Consider the following 6919-nt stretch of genomic DNA (forward strand, 5'->3'; position numbering starts at 1 on the left):
GAATGTCTTTTGAATTTCAGATTTGTAGTATTGAGCATATAAAGTATTTTATGAATTCTAGATATCTATTTTTAGCACTTAAAAATGTAGTTTCATAGGAGTATAAAAGTGCAGACAATGTGATTCTCAGAGAAGAAACTGCAAGTTTCAGTTTCAGATAAGAAACTGCAAGTTCAGTTTCAGATAAGAAACTGCAACTTTCAGAGGCAGAGCATTTATATTAACACGGCCTTTTCAAACGGGGTTAACATCATGTTGGAAGTTTTATTCATGGCCGAAAATGGAACTACCAACTAGTTAACATCATGCTGATCAACATTCATGCATAACACATCTTCATATGATGCACAGTCAAAATGCCCACACAATGTCGAGTGTGCGAAACACAGAGAAAACGAGGGATGAAGTTTTGGCAAGTGTTGGACGTGGTTTTGGGCTGCCCGTCTAGGCTTTCATTTTTAACATGCGCAACCCACGACCTCGGATGGGAGGTCCGTAGGCCTGTTTGTATTTTCTTAGGGCCGTCATGTATCGACCGGCCTATGGACCCCCCATCCGAGGTTTTATTTTTGGCAGCCCAATTTATGTATTTTTTGAAGAAAACGCAGAGGTCTATTATATTTTTCTATATAAGAATAGGAACGCCAGGTCCAACTTATGTTTCCCTTCTAACTATATTATATATATTTAAATTATTTTATATGTTGACTGTTTAGTTCACATACTCCCTCCTTTTCGGTTTATAGGGCTTATCTCAAAATTTTAATCTTTCTATTTTATAAGGCTCAATTTGGTTGTTTTCCATCACATGTTCAGATTCCAAGGTGCATTAAATCATTGCATGCAAGTATTAAGAGAAAATTGACCAATGCATGTACTTTATGCATGCATGCATTGCAATTTATGCATTGATAAACATAATTTTTTTGAGGAAAACAAGTGCATTAATTAGGTGCTTTTGCAAACTACAAAAAGTATTCCACCATTCATCATCTACCTTGGTTGGTGATATTTTTGAATTGAGCCCTATAAACCGAAAAGGAGGGAGTAATTGGCAAATAGATCTCGCTGCCACCCCCCCCCTCCTGACTCTGGGCGCGCCTGCCCCCCTCAGCAAGTCCGCTCGCGCGCCCCATGGAGTCGCTGGCCATATCCACGGGGGAATGGCTGGAAGACAGGCAGATGTACAAGATGCACCTCCCACATGTCTACAAAGCCTTCCCGTGGATGCTCCAGCCGCTCGACTCTGTCGCGCCAGCAGTGCTGCGGGAGACTCGAGGGAGGAGATGGAGGGAGCAGGCGATGTGGATCCGCGACGACGCTCTCTCATGGACCCAGTGCACGCGCGAATGGAGGGAAGTAGAGGAGGAAGCTGCGAGGGAGGAAGCCGAGGAGGGACCGAATCCATTCTCACACTCGCGCAGGTATGCTCAGATGTGCAAGGATCATGTGGATTGGGAGCTGCTGAATATAGCCCTGCGGATCTACTTCGAAGGAGATTTCTCGGAGAAGCACAGGATGCCCCACCCCAGTGAGCCGCCAATTTCGTTCGTTCGATGGGCGAAAGGAGAAGTGAATTCAGGAGATCCACGCCGTGCTGCGAGATGGGAATGCTTGACTGGACTCCTGCCCACCAGCACGCCACCGGAGCCAGAGCAGGTGGATCCCCTACCTTACCTCTCCCCCAAACCTGCAGAAGATTGAAATTAGGCTTGCAATCTGCTTCATTTGAGCTGTCTGGTGGTTATTTCTGCTTCCTGAGAGACAACATCTGGCTGGAGGATGAGAAGGAACCAGGAACTTCGATGAATTTCCCCTATCACAATGGGGGGAGCGCCGGTTGGGCAGTGGTACGGCCCACCTCCGCCCCAAATGGGGGCACAATCTGGGCAGGCTCCTATAATTTCCCAAGATCAATCTGCTGGTGGTTCTGACTCTCAGATCAGTGGGAAATCTCAAGGCAAGAATCAGCAAAAGAAGAGATAGGATATCCAGAAAACTGCTCCTGCCCCTGCTTCGGGCCTTACGGCATACTCTGAGGTGATCTGCTACAACTGTGGGGAACCAGGGCATCATTTGGATAAATGTGTCAAGCCCAAGAGTTGTTTTATCTGCAAAATGGTTACGCATAAAGTTGAGAATTGCCCCGTCGAAAGGAAAACTCACAGTTCTACTAGATATGTTGGAAGTGCTGCTCCAGGATTATGTCCACCATTGACAGAATTTTCTGCGACACAAAATTAGATAGTTTCTTTCCTCTTTCTAGTTGTAGAGCTCTACCCAGATGTGGTAGTGACCACACTCCTTTGCTCTGGGACTCTGGTCTTAACCAAACTCCAAAGAGCAATAGTTTAAAATTTGAAAAGTGGTGGTTGCTTAGAGAAGATTTTACTGAGCTAGTCAGGAAAATCTGGAATGAGCCTACTCGGAGCAGCTGCCCCCTAGAAAATTGGCAGATCAAAATTAGGAGATTTAGAAGGACTACCAAAGGGTGGAACTCCAATGAGGAAGCTAATCTTAGAAGATACAAAAGGGTTCTCCTCCTTGAGTTTGATTCTCTAGATATTAAGGCAGAAACGATTGACCTCTCTGAGGCTGAGACTAATAGATTAAACTTTGTCCATGGAGAGCTCAAGAAAATTTGGCTTCAAGAAGAAATCAAAGCCAAACAAAGGTCTAGAGATAGGAACATTAAGGAGGGTGATAGAAATACTGCTTACTTCCATGCAGTAGCTAACCAGAGGAGGAGGAAAACCCTCATTCACTCCCTTGATGGCCCTAATGGCCCTGTTACTGAGGTAGATGAGATGCTGAAAGTGGCTAGTGACTTCTACAAAGACTTGTTTAAGAAAGAAAACCCTTCTGGGTTCTCTCTACAAAACAATTTTTTCTCTGCTTCTGAAAAAGTCTCTCCTGCTGAAAATGAGCTGCTAGAAGCCCCTTTTTCAGAGACAGAGGTGAAGGAAGCCATTTTTAGCTCTTATCCTGATGGGGCTCCTGGTCCTAATGGGATTCCCTTCTTGTTTTACCAGCATTTTTGGGACTTGGTGAAAAATGATCTCTTAGATCTTTTCCAAGCCTTTCATAGAGGAGAGTTGGATCCAGCAACTTACTCATGGGGGGTCTGTTGGGGTCAAGTTAAATAACTGTGAAAGTGATTTTTTCCTTGCTAGTAAAGGCCTTAGGCAAGGTGACCCCATCTCCCCGCTTTTGTTTAATTTAGTAGTGGATGTTCTTACTAAAATGCTGAGCAAAGCTGCTTATCATAGTTTGATTGCAGGTCTCTGTCCTAAGGTCTGCCCTGGTGGCATCATCTGCCTTCAATATGCAGATGATACCATCCTTTTCTTAGACAATGACTCCACACATGCTAGCAATCTGAAAACTGTTCTAACCTGGTTTGAACAAGTCTCAGGCATGAGAATCAACTACTCTAAAAGTGAACTCATCCCTATCAACATGGATGATCAGGAGTTAGCTGACTTCCTCTCTATTCTAGTCTGTAATAAAGGTAACTTCCCCATTAAGTACCTAGGTATCCCTCTCCACTATGATAAACTGAGGAGAGAGGATATCCAACCCTTTTGGATAAAATCATTAAAAGGATTGCTGGGGGGAGGGGCAAACTTCTCCCTTACAGAGGTAGATTGATCCTCATACAAGCTTGTTTGGCTAGCATTCCAGTGTATCTTCTCTCCTTCTTCAAGTTCCCTAAATGGGCAGTGAACCTCATCAATTCTCAGATGTCTCATTGCTTGTGGAATGATTTTGAGGGAAATACGAAGCTACACCTTGCTAATTGGGCCCTAGTCTCTATGAAAAAAGATTTTGGAAGCCTAGGCATACCTAACCTCTAAGAAATTAACATCTGTCTTCTAGGGTCTTGGATTAAAAGATTCTATGAGGAAGACCTGAAACCCTGGAAGCTTCTTATTTCCCATAAATACCTAGGAAATAAACCTAATATTTTTGTCCCTTCCTCCAACCCTAAGACCTCTAGATTCTGGAAAGGATTAAAATCTATTATGCATGCTGTGAAATTTGGCTACAGATGGAACATAGGGGATGGGAGCAGAACCAGGTTCTAGGAAGATACTTGGTTTGGCACATCCCCCCTAGCAGTCCAATTTTGGCCTATTTACTCTGTCCGCAATGAGCTTAAAAAAAGTGTCAATGAAGTTTGGGACGGTCAATGCCTAAAATCTCTTTTAGAAGGAACTTTAGTGATAGTCTCATGGAACAATGGTTCCAGTTGGAGGAAATTGCCAAAAGCATTACCTTTACTGCCGAGCCGGATGCCCTGATTTGGTAGCTGGACAATAAGGGGAAGTATTCCTCCAGCTCCCTCTATCATGTTATCAACTTTAGAGGGGTTCAACCCGTGTTTATCCCTGTTGTCTGGAAATTGAGAGTTCCCCCTAAAATTCATGTATTTCTCTGGCTTCTCTCCAAAACAAATTGATGACTAGGGATAACCTTAGGAAGAGACACATCATCAAACCCCTTGATTGTGTTTACTGCTTGGAATAAGAGTCTTGTTCTCACCTATTTTTTGAATGCATAGTTGCTAAACATCTCTCGGCCCACATTGAGGAATATTTCTCTAGTCAGATTGGCTCATCTTTCGAATCTGTTGCCAAATTATGGATTGCTACCAAAAAGTGCTCAGTTTTAAACACTGTTAGCTCAGCTGTCCTTTGGTGCCTCTAGAAATATAGAAATGCTATGATTTTCAGTAACGCCTCCTGGATTTCCATTCCGCAGGCCTTGAGGTTGATCAGGAACATGGTGAGGAACTAGGCGATTCTCTCCTCCGAATCGGACAAGGACAAGTTGACGAGCTTCGTGGAAACCCTAACAAGATCCCTCCAGAAACCATTGGCGATCACTTGTGGCTGAACAAGGCTCGACCTGCTCTAGGGCTGGACCCGTGGGCTCGTCTCAAGATCTCTGATGAAGATGATGGGCACCTGGCGCCGAAAAAGAGGGACATCCACCATGCTGCGCCTTCCAGCCCGGTGTCTCCGCTTGCTTACTGGTCGTCGCAGGCTGACACGGCCCCTCGGCTGAAGACCATGAAGGCTTCGCTGGACCCTCCTTGTGTCATTTGGGTGCTCTATCCGCTCTGCCTTTGGCACCGCTCGGGTGATTTGTGTTATTCAGAGAACTTGTTCATCCACCCCCCTAGTTTGTAGCTTTTCTACCTTTGCTTTCGAACTGCTCTTTGAGCTATTGTATCAGAATATGTTGTGGTTTCGTTCTTAGCAATGGAACCGGGGAGATGCTCCCTGTTTTTCTAAAAAATATTATTTTATATGTTATTATATACTATTTTTATTGTCATCATATATTTAACAGATACTTACATATGTAAGAAAACAATATCCTTCATCTTATTAACTTATAAAAATAATTTCTTAACAAATAAAATCCTGGATTGTTTTGGCACGAAAATCCTAGTGATTGTGTACAAAAGCTTGGTAAGATTTAAGGATGAATGTAATAATATCACTTATTATTTAAATATATTTATAACAAATGGTCAGCCCCTTTTTATTTTTTGATAACATTGCTGGCCCAACCCAACATTATAATTAGAATCAGCCCAGCAAAATCGTGTATTTCGAGAAAGTGCAAATGGCCTGTAATTTTTTAGGAAATAAAATAAACGGGCTGCATGGACGCTACATTATTTGTTCACCCAGCCCAGCTAGTGGCTGTAATTCAAAAAAAAGATCAAATTGACTGTAAATTCTACCGCGCAAAAAAAGACTGTAAATTCTGAAAAAATGGGTTGAATACGTGCCACATTTTTGGAGGCTGAAATATGGGCCAATAGGTCGAAGCCAATGCAAGTCGTTGTCAATTTAGTCAACAAATGATTCTGACATGTTAGCCGTTGGATTTACATCCAACAACCGGCATCCATCTTTAATCTCTCGTCTTCTTCCTCCAGCGCCGCCGGGACCACCTCCCACCTCCTGCTGCTAGCAGCTCTGCTTAGCACGCTTCGCTATGAAGCGCTACTCCACCGTTGGCCAGGCCATCCCTCCACCCCTCCACACCTCCTGTTCTTCTCCACCGACTGTCGAACCACACCGCACTAGAACCAGTTAACCCTCGTACACCTCTTTGTCTGCGACTCTACTCCCGCGTCTTCCCATCTCTGGCTCATTGCTGTCCGGGGCCTCGCCGTCGTCCACCACCTTGGATGCTCTCGGCGCGGCGTGGTCAATGTGGTTAAGAAACGACACCATCGGAAGTAGACTGTGCGTGGAGAGGCTGACAGCTGGGTCCATGGCCGCACACAAGGAAATGCCTCCTTATTACGCGCAAAATAATGATTCCTCCACCTGACATCTGGGACCCACCGGAAGGGCCTCTGTATTTCGCGAAATAAAGTGCCCCCCGCTGACATGTCGGACCCACCAGCTATCTTCGCACGCAAGGAAGTGCCTCCTTATTACGCACAAAAAATGAATATTCCCCCTGCCAGCTGGAACCCAGCATAGTGGGAGGCTGACTTGTGGGCCTACCAAGTTGACGGGGACGGAGGGCTTTGTCAACTTAGTCAATATGAACGATTCCAGCTCCTGTTACCGTACGATGTTCATCCAACGGCCGTAGTGCTTCTTCAACCTCTGGTCTTCTTGCTCCAGCCGCCCAAACCAGCGCCGGTCGTGCCGCGTGCTCCTGCCTCCCGTGGCCGGCTGTGATGCCGCGGAGGCCTCACCGCCCCCTACTACTCCCACCGCTGGCCAGCCATCCCTCTACTCACCCACACCCCCTGTTATTCTGCGGCGACAACAGCCTTACACCGTAGCCGAACCAGTGAACCCTCGTACTCCTCTTCACGTGGGCATCCACTGCTGCGTCTTCCCTGGCTCCGATTCGTCCCCTTCCTAGTCCTCGCCGTCGT

This window comes from Triticum urartu, chromosome 1A (genome assembly GCF_056163025.1).
Source record: "Triticum urartu cultivar PI428250 chromosome 1A, HENAU_Tu73, whole genome shotgun sequence".
Taxonomy (NCBI): domain Eukaryota; kingdom Viridiplantae; phylum Streptophyta; class Magnoliopsida; order Poales; family Poaceae; genus Triticum; species Triticum urartu.